Consider the following 21212-nt stretch of genomic DNA (forward strand, 5'->3'; position numbering starts at 1 on the left):
AAAGACAAATGTAAGGGGCCTGAAACTGATCTGTGAAAAGTTATTCTAAATATCACAGCATATCTATAACAGAAATTTGACACAGATTTTCCTAAAATTAAAAATGCACATGCCACAGGGTGACTTGGGGGCTCAGTCGGTTAAATGTCCCACTCTCGATTTTGGCTTGGGTCATGGTCTCATGCTTCATGAGTTTGAGCCCTGCACCAGGCTCTGCACTGACAGCACAGGTTGAGATTCTCTCCTTCCTCTCTCTCTGCCCCTCGCCTGCTCATAGGTACTCTCTCTGTCAAAATAAATAAATAAATAAATAAATAAATAAATAAATATTTCTTTAAAAAATTTTAAATGTACATGCCAGTATCCGTAACAGGTTGTAAAGTGGAAAGAAATTTTTCCTCAACTGTCAATAAGAAAAAATAAATCTCTGGGGCACCTGGGTGGCTCAGTTGGTTAGGTGACCGACTTCGGCTCAAGTCATGATCTCACAGTTTGTGAGTTCAAGCCCTGCATTGGGCTCTGTGCTGACAGCTCAGAGTCTGGAGCCTGCCTCGGATTCTCTCTCTCTGCCCCTCCCCTGCTCATGCTCTGTCTCTCTGTCTCTCTCAAAAATAAACATTAAAAAAAATTAAAAAAAAAATTTCCATCATCTATGCTAGAAGACTGAATTATCTTTCTATTCCCTGTATAGAATATGATTTTTATAAGAGATCAAGCTATTGGTGGCCCCAACTTAGGAAAACCCTGTTGTTGAGGACTGTCAGGCAGTTAATTCACACAAAAAAAGAAGTTTTAGAGATTTTTGTGATATCTGACAAGTTTTTCTAAAATTTGCAATTTTTTTGTGTTTTCCCATTCTAAATAGCAATTAACTTATGTAGTTGATTTTGTGTTCATCTCCTAAAGGGACTCTCAGAATTGTATAAGCTTCTGTTGCAGTAAAATCTAGACAATCCCCAAACTGAGAGCTCAGACAGCTCTAAGGTTCAGGGTCCTTCTGAAGTGAGTGAACAGGACAGCTTCTTATCTTCTTACCGGCAAATAAGGGGAAACTGCCCCAGGAGTTGAATCTCCTCAACATTCCCATGAAGTTATCCTTATTTTTCTGGCTTGGCGAAACTGGCAACACAGAGCAGATACTCTCCAGCTTTTTGTCCAGGGCATCAGGCTGAACTCAGTGCTTCTCTCAAGCTTGGGTAAAAAATCAAATACTTGAGGGGGATCGATTGAATAAGTGATGTGCAGTGCATCGGTCCATTTTTTTTGTGCGCACTGATACGCTGGCCTCGTGTAAGCCGGGCCGTCGGAGATGTGTGTAGATTCCCATACTGAATTGCTCTTCCTGGCTAATGTTTATATGGTGGCACCAAGAGGAGGATAAGAAACTGATCTGTGAAGCTGGTGTCTGTGTTTACTGTAAGGATGCTGTTGAGGAAGTTGTCCATTACGTTCCTATTTATGAGGACCCAAGGGAGGCATTTTGCTCTGGCTCTCCTGAGCATCAAGTCTGATTTTTATCTTAGGGACACTGCAAATCATGTATCTTGTTTTGTCTCACATCTTTGGTTCTTAGTGGAACTATGACGACTTAGAACAACAAACATTTCGGGTACGAATATTATATTAACTGCTTGAATTTTCCCCTTTCCCCGATTTTCCTATTTGCTTCTTATTGTTATTTTAATCTTACGATATTAAATATATTTATGGGGGCACCTGGGTGGTTCAGTCAGTTAAGCCTCCCACTCTTGATTTCAGCTCAGGTCAGGTTGGTGGGTTCAAGCCCCACATTGGGTTCTGTGCTGACAGTAGGGAGCTTGCTTGGGATTCTCTCTCTCTCTCTGTCCCTGCCCCCCTTCAATATAAATAAACATTAAAAAAAATAAATGTATTTATGTAAGTCACCCCAAAATCAGTCCGCATCAACATGGGCATAAATAAACAATAATTTAAAAACCACATCCAGTGGTTAAAAAAATAGCAAAACACCTAAAGTATATTTCCCTTCAAGGCATTATTAATTACATGATATTTCTGCACGGGCCTTTTTCCAGCAAGTTGGAACCTCATTTAGAGAGAAAGGATCCAAGTTGCATTAATGAAACCTTAGACATTCTCAGCTGAGGGGGGAAAAAAAACAGCCTCATTTTCTTTCCTCTTCCTTTTTTCCCTTTTCCCTTTCTGCACTATGATTATTGTTCACTTAAGAGTACAAAGTTTCTCTGAGGCCATCCGTTCTTTCTTCTTCAAGTAGGTTTAGTCAAATTACACAGGACAGAGATGACAAAGGCTTTCCTGCTTTCCGCTCTGGAGAGAACTGGCCACGTGTTCTCCTTTCCTTTTCCCGAGTCAGCATTTGGTTCATCCAAAGCTTTGGGAAGACTGCTTAGAGTTAGAAGAAAGAATAAGCACAGGGAGAGACCCACAGCCCACATTTTAAATTTGAAAAGTAACCCTGCTCTGTCAATGACTGAACAATTGTGTTGTTAATACGGTTCAGAAATTCACTTAACTTCATTATGACACTAAACTCTAAGGTGAGATCATGCTTTTCAGGCTAGAGAGACACCCAAGATACCCAGCTAAGGTTATTTTACCTACCCAGGGCCGATTCCCCTTATTTTCTCGTTCCCCAAAGGAACATTCATCTGGTTGGTTGCTGATTACGTGATACCAGCTGAATAAGTCTATATGAATTCTGATAGCCTTTTTTTTTTTTTTTTTTTTTTCATATTTTCTTCAGCGCCAGTTCAAACAGTCTCTAGTAGGGGCACCTGGGTGGCTCAGTTGGTTAAGTGTCCGACTTTGGCTCAGGTCATGATCTCATGGTTCATGAGTTCAAGCCCCACGTCGAGCCCCACGTCGGGCTCTGTGCTGACAGCTCAGAGCCTGGAGCCTACTCAGCACAGAGCCCGGAGCCTACTTCAGATTCTGTGTCTCCCTCTCTCTGTCCTTCCCCCACTTACACTGTGTTTCTCTCCCTTTCTCAAAAATAAACAAACATTAGAAAAATGAAAAAAAAATAGTCTCTAGTCAATGCTTCACATGATTTTTAGACATTTTCAACTAGGAGTTAATCTGGTGATTTTTTTTTTTAATTACCATTATTGCTAAAATCTCTTGCCCCCTTAGCATGGGCAATTTTTAACTGCATATCTAAATTAGATTCCTCTTTATTTTTTTTTATTTTTTTAGATTCCTCTTTATTTTTGACCTGGTGCCCCACCTGATTTCAAGTTCAGGTAATTATGTTTTGTCTCAAAACTTATGAATCAATGTTCTGTTCTACATCTCCCTGAGTGTTAAGGTTCTTATGACCTCGATATGACATTCCTTTACTTACCCCAGGCTCACACTCCATCTTATACATCATCCTCTACCTTACAATTGACTGTCTGTTTCCATGTTCTGTCCACGGGCCGTTCCACAGGAACACTTCTGATCAATGTCTGTCTTGTGACCCTATGCTAACTATACTCCCATTTTCATGACAATTTCTGCTCACTATGCACCCATTCATGATGGCTCCTGGTCTGCCTTGTCCTGAGCTGCTTAGAGCTCCTCTGAGGCCACATCCTGCTTTGAATGGTAAGGACATGAAATTGAGGCCCCCAAACAAATCATTTAAAGTAAACAAGCAATTCAAAACAAAAGCCTCCATCAGAGAATACATTTGTAGAGAATAAAGGTTATTAAGATCGATTTTGAATGGCTCTCCACACATGGTTGGGGGTTGTGTGTGCTTGTGTGTAGGTGAGTAGGAGAATATTTGCTGTATGAAGAGAAATAGAGGCAGGACCTTACAATGTAGAGGCTAACCTGGGGCTCCTGGTGGCTCAGTCGGTTAAGCATCCAACTCTTGACTTTGGTTCAGGTCATGATCTCATGATTCGTGAGTTCAAGCCCCACATTGGGCTCTGTGCTGACAATGCAGAGCCTGCTTGGGATTCTGTCTCCCTCTCTCTCTGCCCCTCCCCCCACTCTTATCTCTCTCTCAAAATAAATCAAAATGAACTTAAAAAAAAAAAACAATGTAGAGGCTAACCTGAATCCATAATGGGAAGAGATGTGAGTGACATTACCAGGGCCCTCTTTACTTTGCCTCCTTACTTGGCGCCTTGGATACTGGCTTGCTCTGAAAAGGAGAGAATGCTAGGGAATCTTTTTACTTGACTGTCCATACTCCTTAGTACATAACAAGGAAACTTACACATCTTGCCACCATGCCATGTCCCAGAAGGGATCCACCTGTCACCCCCCTGACTCTTATACCAACCTTTCCGGGCACAAGCAAATCAAGTGCTCCATGACTGCTTAATTACAATGAACTGGCAAAACTATTTATTTTACTTCAAGTGCTCCATTTTTTCCTCCATGTTTGACTCATGGAATATGCTTATGTGACAACTGCTAAATCAGAATCCTTTCCGTTTGGTGCCTTGTCACAAGGCTTTAGAAGCTGTGTGCACCCATGTAAATCATGCCTCACCTACATTCTCTTTTTTTATCCCAAGCCCCGCAATCTCAATGTTATGCACCCTAATACAAGCATCCCAAAAAGGAGCCCAAGAAAAATATTACACATCATTTGGTAAAGACCATATTATGCAAAGGAACATTAAACACAATAACAGCAGGGCACCTGGGTGGCTCAGTCAGTTAAGCGGCCGACTTCAGCTCAGGTCATGATCTCGCAGTCCGTGAGTTCGAGCCCCGCATCGGGCTCTGTGCTGACAACTCAGAGCCTGGAGCCTGTTTCAGATTCTGTGTCTCCCTCTCTCTGACCCTCCCCCGTTCATGCTCTGTCTCTCTCTGTCTCAAAAATAAATAAACGTTAAAAAAAATTTAAAAAAAACCACAATAACAGCAGTTCTTAACATGTTGAGAATTTACAAGATGGCAGATACAAAGGCACAAAGCAATTTGCATGCATTTTATCTAATCCTAACAGCCACCTTGAAGAGTGGGTATTGTAGAAATACAGACAAGTACAATTCTTGTTCTCCACTCCAGAAGGGAAAAGGCCAGCTGGCTGGTTCCTAGAGGAATTTGTTACCTTTGTGAATTTCAGTCTGACTCTCAGCCTCGTGGGCCTAAAAACTCGACTACATTGGCTCAGTGAATGTGGAACCATCTCTCAAGGGTAAATCATAAGCCAAAGAGAAACCACCATCAGACAAACCAGATACTCAAACCCACGTGCTTAGCATATGTATCAGTCAGGGCTCAACAGGAGACAGATGGCATGCTGAGATCAGGATAATTGGGAAAAGGCTTAATAAAAGAGTTATTTACAAAAGTGTGGGCAGGAGTAGGGAAACCAGATAGGATAGTGCAGAACTGGAGTAAAAATTGCTCCATTTTTACCTCTAAGCCTGAAAAGATGAGGGAAAGGATTGGTTTCAAAGAGAAAGTTTTAGAGAAGGGATTATCTTGACAGGAGCAGCAATCTTCAGTCCAGGAACTCAGCTTACCCAAATCAATCTTAGAGGGAGGTACTGTAAGGATCAATCCTCTGAAATCACTCTCCTTCTCTCCAGTTTCCAGGTAAAGCTTTCCACTGGGGAAGCCCAATAAGAAGCCACAAGGCAAGATTGTTCCTTGAAGGAATCTATACAGATGAACTTTCTGGACTAAAGAGCAGGATAGAGAAGAATGGAGAGCAAATGTTTAGAGACATAGGATATACGCTCCTGAAGCCAAACCTTGGTCAGAAGACACGTCATTAATTTGTCATAAATAATTGCCTTACCGGGGGCTAGGAATCCTTGGGGTTCATGTGGTCAGTCCATTGTCCACCTAGGTAAACTATGTGACAGGCCAGATCATGATTAGACATTTGTTGGCGAGCATGGCCTCAGGGTAAAAGAAGTGAGGAGAATGGAGTCTTTGATGATGTCAACGTAAAATTGCCTGATACATTCATATACATATATACAGAGTGGATGACCTCACCCCTGGGACCGGAATACCGAAAGCTAAAAAGTCTTCTGGTGTCTGATGTGGTAGAACAAACTACCCCAAAACTCAATGACTTAAAACAACAAACAACCATTCTTCATAATGCTGTGGGTTAGCTGTGGTTCTGTGGTTCTCCTTGTTTGGGGAGATGGTCTAGGACAGACTTGTTTGGGGAGACTTGTTTGGAGCTAGATGGTCTAAGACAGCCTCACTCGTACGTACAGGGCCTCAAATGTGATGGTTCAGATGGCTGAACAGTTGAGGCCTCCCCACAGGTAGGCTCTCATCCTCCAGTCTTATTCACATGATGAGAAAAGATATCAGCAGCAAGAGAAGGCAAGCCTCACTCTGTAAGCACTGTTCAAACCTTTGCTTGTGCCATATTTGCCAGTGTCCCATTGGCCAAAGCAAGTCACATGGACAAACCTGTATTCAAGGGTGGAGGAATACACTCTACCTTCTGACGTGAGGAGCTTTTAATCTACTGCATCTTTATTTCTATGTTAGGTATAGTCTATCCTGTTGGGCAGGAAACATCCGAAATTTGTTGGCTCATACTCTGTCTCCCTTTTCTGATATTTGGACAATTGTGTTTGTAATGTTCTGCTATGTTTCCATAGCTAACTGCAGCTGCTATTCTGATTGCATTTGGTACCAGGTCTCACAGTCATTTTGTATTTTTAGGACTATCGGACAATGAGTCACGGTGTTGATGTTTAAGGTTAATTCTCAAACACAATTTTTATTTTCCTTATTTTCAATTCTTTTTGGGGGGGGCTCTAGTAAGTCCCTAACATTTATAATACGTATTGTTATTCTCATTTTTCAGATGGTAGCATTGAGAACACAGACAGTAGAGGTTGGATTTGAACCCAGATCTAACAGAATCCACAGCCTGTTCTCTTTCCTTTGTATTCAATTACTTCTCCACATTTACATGGTTTTGAAACCACAAAGTACAACTGAAAAATAAAGGAGCAGCAGCAGCATTTTTATTATTATTAGCATTGTCAGTATTATTCAAGGTAGAGTCTGAGTTCACAGTGAGGCAACAAGCACTCCACGGGCAATATTTCATTCTTCCCTTTTCTCAGGAGCCAGTAATTAACACTTCATAAGACTTACATAAGAATCAGTCTTTATTAGAAGGTTCTGGGTTTAATGGTTTCCCATTCTATTAAATAGCCATTTATTCTTTAAATTAGCTGTCATTTCAATAAGGAAGCCAATTGGTTGAGCAACTGGACTACCAGGTGTACAAATTAAACCATCTGTGGAGCAAGCATGTCTCCCGCTCCCATTATACTCCACATCAGGGGCAAGGACAAGCCCACAGGTTGATGAGTCCCTGCCTTCAGGAAAATTGCTGTCCAATTTAGGGCCACCAACTAATATCTAATTATGATTTAGCTAAGTCAATGTCCCCCTATATCCAAATAGATTGCAGTGGCAAGAATTGATTGAAAATCAAAAGAGGCGAATGAACAGTGGCTTCTTCTATAAAATACTATTAAGTAAATATTAATAGTTTGGATATTTAAAGACAGGAAAAAATAGGTATGGTGGCTTTGTGGGTGTCACCAATGACAATATCTTCCCGGGTTTTTGTAATATGCGTTATCAATTCATCAGCGTCTCACAACACATACTTTGGAAAATGCTAATCTAAATGAAATGTTTTGTTTTATAGATCCAACAGAATTTTATTTAACAAATATTTATTCAGCAGACATTATATGCCAAAAACTGGTTTTTAAGCTCTGTAAAAGGACAGATAAGGAAATTAAGACCCAAAGGAGTGAAGCAACTTGAGTAAATGGACTGAGCCAAGGCCAAAGTCTGAGCTCTTCAATTGCCACGTTCTTTGACAAACATGATTAAGTCTCACAAAAAAAAAGTATTTGGGCAGGTATTATTATAATTATTCTCCTTTTTCAGATCAGTAAATGTGGTTCAGAGAAAAAGAGTAACCTACCCAATGTCATCCAACTGACAAAATATTGACCAATAATTCTGTCTTGACTGGTCTGACCCCAGATATTTACTCTTTTACTACAACATGTTTATTATTTTCCTATTATATCTTTGATATGGCAAAAGATAGAACTGGCTTTGGATACAGAAGCTGGCAGGCTCTAAGGACGTCAGGGTTGGGGGTTAGGATTAGCTCCTTATCCTAGAGGGAACTCCTGTGGGGACATGGAAACAAAGGCTTGGACATTCATGGTCTCAATGAGCTGACCATCTTTGATGGGGATTACTGTACATATCAAGCTGTACTCTGCCCATCTTGGGTCACCACAGACTCCAGATGTGTTAGTGCCAGTCTATTTCAACAGTCCTATTGCTAATAGAAAGTCTTCAGTGCATTTTTGCAGACATCATTGTCTCAAGTCCTGGGCAGGACCCAACTTACCAGATGTGGAGTAGTGACTTCCATGAGTTTTCTGACACTCCATGAGTTTTCATAATCTAGTCTTTCTTTGCTACACACTCTTTTTTGCCCTACTTGCCCTTTATATCCCATCTGCCACCTAGTGCTTCCTAAAGTTTCTTCTTTGGATAAGTATTTTGAAGAATTTCCTTTATCTGTTCCATTGTTGGCCTTCAATGCTGCATTCCTGGATTATTGTCATGGAGAGACCAAATAGGAGACTGTCACCAGCCTCTGCCATTCTACAACCCATGGCTCTACACTTCCAGAAAAATCTTCTTTAAACCTTATGATATATCCATGTTCAAAATGCATTCATAATACCTAGCCTGTCATTCATGTCCATTGTCAAATTTCGCAGGCACTCCTAATGGCTTATCCATGTCCCTTTTCTCCTTATGGCTTAACAACAGAACTCTAGTTTTATTCAGGGCAATAAGATGCCTGATGAAAAGACTACATTTGTATGCCATTTCTTGAAGATATGGTTGGCCTATCCACCACAGTAAGAGAAAAGCATGGGATAGGCTCCTAGAGAAATCTATTAAAAGTGGGATGACTTAGCTAAGAGCTGTTGGAATGTGGACTTGATGACTAATGCTCCATCTGGTAATTCTGAGGGAGATGAAATTCATACACAAAGGAGAAGAAAGACAGAAGACACTTGTCTTTGAAAACTTCATGTCTCCCAGACAGGCTACTTCTAGGAGAATTTTCATGTGAAAGAAGAAAAGTCTAAGCCAAATATAGGCATTTCCCGATTAGCATCAATAATCCATTACAGGAAATAAGACATACTACATAAAAATGCTAACCGGGAACCTATTTCCCATTATTTTAAATGAGAAAAAAAAATGGGTTAAATGTCAACCAAAAGCAGCTCACCAATTTCTAGAACATAACTAAAACACAGTCAAATGCCAACATGTAAGTTACAATAAATTGTGTTGCTATGTAAAATGCTCAAACTATCACTTTCTGACATGCAAACAATCCATGTGGTTAGCAACAACTAGTTAGACTTCCAATTCCAGCCCAAATGGAGTAATAAGCACCAGATTTATTCACCCAACAGAAACAACCAAAAATTGGACAAAACCTATGAAACAATGGTTTTTAAAGACATTGACTATCATGTGGCAAAATACAGTGATTCCTGAGAAATGAAAAACAAATGCAGTAAGCCCAATGACTAGCCCAGTTTACCGATTTGGAAGAATTTCCAGGTTGAAGTGCAGAGAAAGGGAACTGAGGCAGAGCCAGAAGGGCTCCCTGAGTTAAGGAGATGTGCATGAGAGTCTAGAAAGAATATGGCTAGAATTTGCAAGACAGGGTATCAGAGAAGAGATAGCTTCACACAGAGAGAACTTTGGTGATTTGTGGGAGCATCACTCTTGAGTAGTTAGCAGAATATTGATCAGTGCATGCAAGTGTGAAAAATTCTAAGGCTGGGGAAAGAACCACCGAAAAAGATTATAAGTAACAGTGCATAATGCTCACAGTGAGTTGAGAGTAATTCCCATAGCTATACTGGAAAACCTCATGATTCATGAAGCATCAGCCAGAGTACACAGAAGGGCTTTACCTCAAAAAGAAGGGATAATTAGTGTTAGGCAACATAGTTCCAGTCCCACCCCTGATACATTTTAAAAGCATAACTCAGAATATCTGGCATTTAATCAAAAATTTCCAGGCTTGCAAAAACAAAAACAAAAACGAAAACAAAACAGGGAAACATGACCTATAATGACAAAAACAATCACATAATCAAAACTGACCCAGAACAGGTAAACTGATTAGAATATGTAAACAATGATGTTAAAACTGTTATTATAACTGTCTTTCATATGTTCAAAACTTAAGTAGAGATATGGAAGATATAACAGAAATCCAAATCAAAATTCTGGAAATAAAAACAGCAATGTCAGAGATGCAAAACAGGATTAATGGCAGATTAGTCATTGGAAGAGAAACTATTTGCAGAATTCAAAGACATAGCAAAATAAAGCACACGTAGAAAAAAATAATTTTAAAAAGTAAGGGGTGCCTGGGTGGCTTGGTCGGTTAAGCGTCCAACTTCAGCTCAGGTCATGATTTCATACATAGTTCATGAGTTCGGGCCCCACATTGGGCTGTCTACTGTCAGTGCAGAGCCTGCTTCAGATCTTCTGTTTCATCCTCTCTCTGCCCCTCCCTTCATCCCTCCCTCTCTCTATCTTTCTCTCAATAATAATAATAATAATAAAATAATAATACACATTAAAAAAGTAAAAAGAGCACCCATTAGTTGTGAGCAACAGCAAGTGTATTAACCCATGTGTAATTGAAATTTCTGAAAAGAAAGTAGGAGAATAAAGATAATTTGAAAAAATAATGGCCTCCAAATCCAAGTTTTATGAAAAATATTGACCCAGAGATTCAAGAAACTTACCATACCCCAAACACAAGAAAGATGAAAGCAAACAGTGCAAAGCATATGACAATAAATTTGCAAAATCAGTGATAAAGAGAAAATCTTAAGAACAGTGAGAAAAAAGCATATATACAGAGAAGCAAAAATCAAGATGACAGCAAATTTCTTGTGGGGGGAAAACCAAGTGAGAAGACAAAGCAATATTTTATTGGAAGTAAAAAAGGTCAATTTAGAATTCTACAGCCAGTGAAAACATCTCTCAAAAAGGAAGGCAAAATAAAATCTTTCAGATACAAAAGCTGAGAGAATTTATCACCAGTACACATGCACTATAAGCAGTGTTAAAGGAAGTCATTCTGACAGAAGGTAAATGATACCAGATGGCAATAGAAATCTATACAAAGAGGGGCATCTGGGTGGCTCAGTTGGAGGAGCATTTGACTCTTGATCTTGGAGTTGTGAGTTCAAGTTCAAGTTCAAGATTACTCAAATAAATAAAGCTTAAAAAAACTGAGAGGAGAGAATTCTTTTAAAAAAATCTATATAAGGAAATGACAAGACCTGGAAATTGTAACTACATGGGTAAATTTATAAGATGTTTGTCTTGTCTTTAAGGATTTTTAAGTCAAAACGGACTATTTAACATAATAACAATGCAGTTCAGTGTTTATAACATATGTAAAAGTAAAATGTATGCCAACAACAATACAGAAGTTAGGAGGCAAGAAATATACTTTTGTTAAGTTCTTATGCTATATGTGAAGTGGTATAATACCATTTTAAGGTAAACTGTGATGAGTTCAAGTTGTATACTATAAACACCAAAGCAACCACTAAAATTAAAAAAAAAGCAGAGTGAAGCCAACTCAGGAGAGAAAGTGGAATCATAAAAAATATTCAATTAATCTAAAAGAAGGCAGAAAAAAAGGAAAAGGAGAACACAGACCAAATGGAACAAATAGAAATCGAATAGCAGGAAGATAAGTTTAAACCTAACAGTATCAATAATCATATTAAGTGTAAGTAGTCTCAGTGTCTCAATTAAAAAGTGGAGATGTCAGATGTGATTTTAAAAGTAAGATTTGATTATATGCTGCCTACAAGAAAACATTTCAAATATAAATACACAAACAGTTCCAAAGTAAAAGTATGGAAAAAACATATACCATCCTAACACTGATAAGAAGAAAACTTCAGTGTCAATATTAATATCAGACAAAGTCGACTTCAGAACAAAGAATACTGCCATGGACAAAGAAGATCATTTCACAATGATAAAGGATCACTTTATCAAGAGTATGTAAAAAATCAAAAATATGTATGCACCTAATAACAGAATCTCAAAACACATGAAACAAAACTGATAGAATGTCAAGAAGAACTAGATAAATCCACTAATACAGTAAACAATTTCAATATCCCCTCTCAATAATTGATAGACCAAGTATACAGAAAATCACTAAGGATAGAAAAAAAAGCCTAACAGTAATGCTAACCAAAATGACCAAATTGATGTTTATACAGAACATGCCACCCAAATACAATAGTTTTTGTCAAGGACACATGGAACATTTACCAAGGTGAGCATATGCTGGGCCCTAAAATAGTTGTCTCAATAAATTTAAAGTGCTCATACCTACAAAGTACATTCTCTGACTACAATGAAATTAAATTAGAAATTAATAATAGGAAAATCTCCAGAAAATCCCTAAATATTAGGAAACTAGTCCACTTCTAAAATACTCATGGGTCAAAAAAGAAATAAAAAGAGAAATTAAAAAGTATCTTGAACCAAATAAAAATGAAAGCACAACTTTTTGTGGGATGTCACTAAATAATATTTAGAGAAAATTTATGGCACTAAACACCTATATTAGAAAAGGAGAAAGGTCTCAAATCAATGGCATCAGTTTCAACCTTAAGAAACTAGAAAGAATGCTCACTTCGGCAGCACATATACTAAAATTGGAACAATACAGAGATATGCATGGTCCCCTGGGCAAGGAAGGCACACAAATTCGTGAATCCTTCTATATTTTTAGAGTATTACGCTAAGTGAAATACATCAGGGAAAGACACATACCATATGATTTCACTCATATGTGGAATTTATGAAACGGAACAAATGAACATGGGTGGGGGGAAGAGGAAAACCAAGACAGCTATAGAGACCAAACTGATGGGCCTGGAATCAGTATTTTCTTATGTTTCCAGATGATTCCAATGTGTAGCCACGTTAGAGAACCATCGAATGACTTCAGTCTCCTAGCTGTCCCTTCAATGTTCCATGTTGGTTCCCAGCTCCAAGTGGTCTTCATGCCTTCACTACGTGATGAAATGCTACCTTCATCTCTAAATACTATCCATCATCCAAAGTACATTTTAAGTCCTGCCTCACCTACATATCTTTCCCTAGCCAGTTTATCCTTCAGGATATTTTCCTTCTTTCTACATCATCTTTATTAGCAAGGCATCCTCCACACCTCCCTTAGTAATCTATAGTGAAACTTTTTAAAAAATTTCTTTCCAGGGGCACCTGGATGGCTCAGGCAGTTAAGTGTCCAACTCTAGATTTTGGCTCAGGTCATGATCTCACAGTTTGTGGGTTTGAGCCCAGCATCAGGCTCTATGCTGACAGTGCGGTGCCTGCTTGGGATTCTCTCTTCTCTCCCTCTCTCTGCCCCTCCCCAGCTCGCTCTCTCTGTCTCTCTGTCTCTCAAAGTAAATAAATAAACGTAAAAAAAAATTTCTTTCCATACGTAATTGCTTTTCTCTTTCCACCCACCCTTGAGCTCCTGGGTTTTAATTTACACATGTTCTTAACGTGAAGGGGTTCTTCCCCTGAAAATTATGTTTGTTCTATTTTGAAAAAGTTCAGTGTGGCAAACAGATTTTAAGGTGACTCTAATAATCTCTATCTTCTTGTGTTCATGTCCTTATATAATCCTCTCCTTTGGAATGTGTATAAAACCTATGACTTGCTTCTGATCAATAAAATATGACAAATGTGATGGATGTCATCCCAGTGTTTATGTTACATTATATAAGACTCCATCTTGCTAGTGGTCTCTTTCTTTTTCTGTCTCTCTCTCTTCATTGCTGGCTTTGAAGAAGCAAGATTCTATTAATCCTACAGCCCCAAGAAAATGAATTCTTCTGGTAGCCTGAGGGAGCTAGGAATCAAATTATTCCCCACTCAAACCTCTGATTCCTGGCTGATCTTTTGATTTCAGCCTTGTGATACCCTAAACAGAGGACCAAAGTAAGCAATATCCTAACTTCTGACCTACAGAAACTGAGATAACAACTGAATCTTGTTTTAAGTTGCTAATTTCATGGTAATTTGTTACTCAGTGATAGAAAACCAATACATATTTTGGTACAAAAAGTAGGCTTTGCAACTTAGCAGTAGATAGACTCTGGAAGAATCTGGAGGAACATTATAGAGAAAGCCTAAATTGCCTTGAGCAGACTGCTGGATGCTGTTGGTGAGGGCTCAGATGAAGTAAGGAATATGTTTTAGGAAACGAAAAGGAGAATCTTTGTTATGTAGGGGCTGAAGGCTCAGAAGAATGATTTCCTATTGTTATATGCAAAACACAACTTATAAGTGGTGAACTGGATTATCTAACTAAGGAGATTCACCAGTGAAGTGTTAAAGGTATTGCGTAGTTTCTTCTTGGTGCTTGGAGTAAAATGTGAGAGGAGAGAAGTAAATTGAGGGAAGAACAAAAAAGAAAGAGGACTTGATGATCTTGGAAACCCAGTCTTTTCAGATGGCAAAAAAGATGCTAATGTTAAGACAGCTTCATCTAGAGAAAATGTTGAAGAGTGGAACCCTACAAGCTCTTGCTAGAACATCAGAAAGGTAAAAAAGTCAGAGTGTTCAGTCATACAAAGGATTGTTTCAAGAGATGGAGGGAGGATCATAGATCCTCTCAATCAAACTGGAGTCTTTCTCAAAAGCTTCTATGCCCTCTCAACAAGAGGTCCAAATAGAGAAGGGATTGTTTGGAAAAAATCTGTGGGTGTGGCTTTTGTCTACTGGAGTAAACCCCTTTGAAATCCATGGAACACCCACAAAGTTCCTGAGAAAATTGTTTCATAATAAACACTGCCAGCTTGAACTGAAAAGGAAAAAGAGAGTACAAAATGGAGAGGTTGTTGGATCCCCAAAATCACACTGGCAGGAAGCAGGCTGATAAAACTAACAAGCTGAAAACACATGCTAGCTTTCATGAAAAAGGAAGGACAATGACCACAGAACCAAGAGCCCAGAGGGTGGAGCTGAGAGCCATGAAGAATGATTCCCAGATTGAAATCTAATCAAGTAACTTGCATTATTTGCCTGGCTGGATTTCAATATGGCTGTGGACCATTGACTGACTCCTTTTTACTTTCCATTTTGTCTTTTTTTTTTTTTTTAGAGGGTAGGGAGAGGGGTAGAGGGAGGGAGAGAGAGAATCCACACTGAGCATGGAGCCTGACACAGGGTTCGATCCCACAACTCTGGGATCATGACCTGAGCCCAAATCAAGAGTCGGATGCTCAACTGACTGAGCCACCCAGGTGCCCCCATTTTGTCCCTTTTTGAACTTCAATGTCTACAGCTGTTGTGCTGTGCCTTCTCACCATTGTACGTTGGATATGCTGAGAGCAGGTAATGTGTCTCTCTAGTTTCACAGATCTGCAGATGGAAAGCAATTGTAACTCCAGGGCTGTGCTTAAGTCATGACACCCAGGAGCCTCCTCTATACTTGGACCTGATTTAAATTAGGAGATTTTGGACTTTGGGCTGATGCTTTAATGCCATGAGATTTTTGGGAAACTTTGGACATGGGTAAATGTATTTTCCATGTGAGAGAGACATGAATAATCAATCACTGGGGGCCAGAGGGAAGACCATAGAAGACTTTAACATGGCTCTTAAGATCCTCACCTCCCTCTGTTCACACCCTTGTATAATTCTCTATCCTCTGTTTGTGTGTGGGTGAAACCTCTGACTTATTTCTAAACCAATAGAATGTGTCAAGGTGATAGGTTGTCACTCCCATGATTGTGTGATGTTATATTAAACTCCATTTAGCCAGAAGTTTCTCTCTCCACTACTGACTTTGAAGAAGCAAGCTTCCATGAACCCTATAGCCACAAGGAAATGAAGTCTGGCAACAATGCGAGGGAACTTGGTAGAAAATCCTTCTCCAGTCAAGCCTCTGATGGGAACCCAGTCCTGGCCAATACCTTAATTGCAAGTTTGTGAGAGACTAAAGCAGAGGACCCTGTTAAATCATGCCCAGACTTGTGACCCACAGAAACTGTGAGATAATGAATGTGTGTTGTTTTAAGTTAATAAATTTGTGGTCATTTGTCATGCAGAAATGGAAAACGAATACGGTCAGACTTTCCACTGCTGTATTTTAGTCACCATTCCTACTCAGGTAAACCACAAGGAAATTATGAGATGATATTTGCCTTCTATTTTCGAACTTTGCTTGTAGTCTCTTTATCATGCACACCCTTGCATGTTTGGACATTGGGAGTTGAAGCTACATTTCCTGACCCTTAGAGCAGTGGTTCTCAAATTGTAGCACGCATCTAAATCACTCAGAAAGCATACAAAAACACAGTATTGGGCCCCACCCCTGGAGTTTCTAATTCAGTGCATCTTGTGTGGGGCTCAAGACTCTGCATGTCTAATAAGTTCCCTGGCTGCTGGACCAGGACCAATATTTTGAGAACTTCTACAGACTGTCTCTACTACAGTTCCTCTTTCTATGGCCTCCATGATATACATTTTTTGCATTTTTGCAGTTTGCTCTGACCCCTTTTCTCATGATGATTGATATCGTAAGCTGCTGGAATTTCCAGATTCTGGCTGGCAGTTGCTATGGCAACACACACAGGGTTGCCCTGTGCTTGGGGCCCTGAGTGAGGACGGCACCAGATGAATCACTGGCATAAGTGACTTATAAGTGGCATGGATGTTTCTCTCGAGTCATCCATTTCCTTCTGTGACCTCATTCCTGGTTTCTTCCCTTTTCTGGTAATGTGTTTTTTGAGTTTCGCTCAAGATTCTTCTCTATATGTGGTAATAACAAAACGTTAGATGTATGCAGTCTCCACATTTATAAGACAATATCTTTTGCAGCACAAAACTAAATTGTATCAACATCGCAACCCTCTGAGACATGCTGTGTAGGCCTTATTATTCCCATTAACAGATAATGAATAGAAGGCTCAAAACCCCTCAGGTAACTAAGATTGTTAGTTAGATTGTGTCGGTCACGCCATACAGAAAGTGACAGAGGCAAGTCTGGAATCCAGAACTCCTGATTTCTCCATTAGCCCTGGGATTGCCCAGGGACCTGGCAGAAACCAGAGTACGGTCAAAAGGATAACTAGAGACAGCTTACCAGAGAGAACTAACAAGCGATGGTGAGGTACCCCAGGATGAGAACGTAGCCTGGAGGGTCAAGGGGACAGAGTGGTTAAATAACCTTAAGGGAGAGCTATAGTACCAGCGGGTATCTAACAGGAGCTGTGGCCTTCGGGGAGGAATGCAGATCAATGCAGATCGGGTCAAACCATGGATCAGCAGGAAGGGGGCTGGGACAATAAACAACCAACTTCTCTTCCCAGCATACGAGGGAGGCTTAGGATGAGGCAGAGACATTTTGCGTTGTTGCTGTCCCATTAGGAGGCTGTTGCAGATTTCTGAACAGGGAGCAATACCTGAAAATGGGGTATTAAGAGAACTGGCCTGACAGTGGGATACAGGGCAGATGGGAGGGAGGAGACGCTGGAGGGACAGAGAGGAGTTAAAAGGATGGTTTAGAACTTAGAGCAGCTTCCATTTCTGGCCACACTGCAGTGGCCCTGAACAGAACAGGGAAGGAAAGACACAAGAGAGTTGTACGGAGGGAGGAGGGGCACTCCTCCATCCCCAGGACACGTTTGTTTAAAAGAATTATCCTCAGGGTGCCTGGTGGCTCAGTCGGTTAAGGGTCCGACTTCGGATCAGGTCACGATCTCGCAGTCTGCAAGTTCAAGCCCCCTGTCGGGCTCTGTGCTGTCGGAGCCCGCTTCAGATCCTCTGTCCCCTTCTCTCTCTGTCCCTCCCCAGCTCACTCTCTCTGTCTCTCTCAAATGAACTTAAGGAAATGAAAATAAAAGAATTATCCTCATATACTTGGAGTTTGAAGTCCTTCACAGGCTTTAAGTGGGGTATGACTGGCCTTTTGGTTTTTGTTTGGGTTCCTGTAAAGCAAACTCAGGGAGAGAAGGATTTGAGTCTTAGTAGGTATTATCACCTACAACCACCACACATCTCAGGAGCATCCCGTTCGAGAGGCAAAGGACCTGGAACATTTGTATACCGACTCCTGAGTATCATTCATTGAGAGTTGCTCTTGGGGAGTGTTAATTCCTGACACATCCAGCCAGCCACGTGCACAGGCAGAGTGACCATCCGTGACTTGGGACATGGCCTCCTGACCCGGAGATGTGGATGTTGGCAGTTGGAAGTCATTTTGAGTGCAGTGAACTGGGTGTGGGCGGGGCATCGACAACACCTGCTACATTGTCATTTGCAGGATGGTGCTCATCAGCTCTGTGGTCTCAACCCACTTAATACAGTGCCCTAAGCTGTTATTTCCAAACAATTCTACTCGATCGCGTACAAAATCAAGCCAGCATGGTGGTTTTGAAGGTTATAGCACTGTTGAACAAATACCATACCGGGCAGTGGAATGTGTAGTTAAATGCAGGAGGTAAATTTTGATAATTTTTTAAGGTTCTGGGGAAGGGAGTGGGAAAGATATATTGCCAAATTGCTGGGGGAATCAGCGCAACTAACATATCAGTTGGAAGTTAACCAATGATTTGTACCCAGGACTCTGAGCCGTCAATCCAAAAGCAAAAAAGGAACACGATCTGCAAGGAAAGTAGCCAGAAAGCCCTCACCCTGTTTTGCATAGTATGTCTGTTTATTGCTCTGACCTGGCTGCAAAAGACACCTAATAGCTCTTACTTCACCGAAAAACAAAAGCTTCAAAGCGGTGTCATTTTCCATCAAGTTTTGAGAACAGCCAATTGTCCCATGACTTACACTTCACTGAGTTTGTATCTCTCGATTCAGCCAGGACATCTGCCCTGCTCTATATCAGAGCACTCAGCATGATCTTGAATCCACACAGACACAAGTTTTGAAAAAATGAGGCAGAGGGAAGCATTTTCTGTGCCACACTGTGCTGAATTATTTACTCCCAGGCTGGGATTCAGAGAGCTAGCTCTTCCTCAGCCTTGAATTTTACTGCAATACAAAGAAAGAAAATAAGTAAATAAGGAGAGAGAGGAAATAAATCCCTTGGAGACCTACCGGCATATGAAGTATCTTTTGAAATGGAGCCTGATGCCGAAACAATCGTGTCATTTCAGAGTGCGGTACTAATGTGCTCACAACTATGGCTAAATGCCGGAGCAAAGCACAATTTGGAAGCAATAGATTTGTGGTCATTTGTTTAAGCAGGAAAAAAAAAGAACCTAAAATTTGCATGCATTTATTTAATTAAGCATCTCAACATTTAGAAATTGACTCCAAAATAATGCCTTTAAGCATTGTGGGCAAAGTTATAAGTGCAGGTAATGGAAATGAGGACGTCTCCATTTCCTCTGAGATCAGGGTGAGGAAAAGGGATACGATACACATTGGGTGGTATTCACGTGTCCGTAAAAGAAAACAATCTGCCTCTTTCCAGGGTATGTATCATGGAGAGGGATCACGAACATTCCCAATGTATTCTGAAGGGGCTGTAACCACATAGTCACATAAATAGACGGTAACTTTATTTTTTGTCTCCTCCTGCTCCCTTACATTTATTCAGAAGGATAATTCCTTCCCAGCCCCTAGACAAAATACTGGGGAGCCCCACTTCTTTTCTGGAGTGCTTAGGTAATACAAATTCTTATGGTTACGTTAAGTCCAAAACACATTCTCTTTTTAGTAATGAGCAGTAACCAAAATTTCCAGGTCCGTGTGGTGATGAAAATTTTGAACATGACCGGATGCTGGTAGGAAGCCTGGAGCAGGGGGTAAGGTGGGGGAGAGACATGATCAGCTTTTTATCTGGAGAAGAAATAGTGCTTCTTCATTTTCTTTCCCCGGCTGTTCTCCCGGTCCTTCACGCCCCCTGCACGGGTGTGTGAAGAGGGGGAAGTATATAGCTGGGGGTGGGGGTACATAGGCCTTTTGCAACTGCGATGTCTCCCCCCACCAAATGCTTGGAGGTTCTCTTGCCCCAGGTGATGGACTCTCTCCCGTCTCATCTCTTTGCTTCTCTCTCTCTCCCTCTCTCTCTCTCCCTCTCTCTCTCTCCCTTTTCTCAAACACACACACACACACACACACACACACACACACACACGTCCAAATCTGTTTCACGGTAAACACTTATGCATCCTTTTCTCCAATAGATTCCAGAACTGCTGGCCCTTGGTCCACCCAATGCAGCTACTAGACTAGAGCAGTTAGTCTATCCATTCCAGGTACGAAGTAGATGTTAATCTACTGTGTCTCCCCTTGAACGATGGGCAACACATATTACCCTGCCAAATGGTTTCTGGAAAGCCCCTCTCTCGTGATCTGAGATAAAGAAGGAAGTATTTCCTGGCCTTCTCAACAGAACTTTCTCAAATAAATCATGTCTAAGAAAATCTCCCTCTCAACTCTAACCCTCGACCCTTTCTCCCCATGTTGTGAGTGAGTCACAAAACTCATAATTTTGGGTTTTTGCCATTTCTTTCTGCAAATCCTGTAGGAAAGTTTATCTCACATGTCATTTTGGTATCTGGTATCTATCAGTGTCTCAGCAGAAATTTCTATTTTAACATCCAATTATAAAGTAAAAAGTGTGAGGAGGCTATTTTTTTTTGCCCTCAGCCAAAACTTGGAAGTGCTCACAAACTCAGCAGTAAGGAACCCTTGGCTGGTACTTTTGGATTTGCAGAAGACCTCAGAATTACTTTTAATGGAAAGCTAGTATGTCGACTGCATTTACTGGGAAACCACTGTGGGTCCTCAAGATAGCTATGATGTGTAAAATGTCATTTCTCTCCCCGCCCCCCCACACACACCCTAGAAGGAGAACTAGAGATATAGAAACATGAAGTGGTTTTCCTGGGGACAGTAATGAGTTGTTAGAACTTCAGAAAGAACTCTATTATTGTGTGATCAACCAACTGACTAAGCCTGTTAACAAACATATGACAGAATTCAATTTAATAATTTCTTTCTGTCCCATAGGCTTAGATTGATCTGAAGGATAAGACTGCATGTGATCCAAGATCAGAAGAGTCAAGGAAAGTCTTTTCTGTAAAAGCCTTCAGGAGCCAGAAGTAGTACCAAAG

At 40.5% G+C, this 21212-nt stretch overlaps 1 long non-coding RNA gene, 1 other non-coding gene and 1 pseudogene across 2 annotated transcripts in view; 2 read left to right on the plus strand and 1 right to left on the minus strand.

Moving 5' to 3' along the window:
* Positions 1-14282, minus strand: part of LOC106972914 (uncharacterized) — a 95293-nt gene extending 81011 nt beyond the window's left edge. The window contains exon 1 of the long non-coding RNA XR_008290092.1: positions 4046-14282. This is a non-coding gene — a long non-coding RNA (uncharacterized LOC106972914). The remainder of the gene's footprint in view (positions 1-4045) is intronic.
* On the plus strand, positions 12744-12848 carry LOC113597591 (U6 spliceosomal RNA). The gene has a single exon (XR_003418375.1). It is a non-coding gene; the product is annotated as a U6 spliceosomal RNA (small nuclear RNA).
* A 5129-nt stretch (positions 14283-19411) lies between the features above and the next one.
* LOC113597557 (60S ribosomal protein L10-like) overlaps positions 19412-21212 on the plus strand; it is a 29246-nt pseudogene continuing 27445 nt past the window's right edge.

Source organism: Acinonyx jubatus, chromosome X (assembly GCF_027475565.1).
Source record: "Acinonyx jubatus isolate Ajub_Pintada_27869175 chromosome X, VMU_Ajub_asm_v1.0, whole genome shotgun sequence".
NCBI classification, from domain to species: Eukaryota; Metazoa; Chordata; class Mammalia; order Carnivora; family Felidae; genus Acinonyx; species Acinonyx jubatus.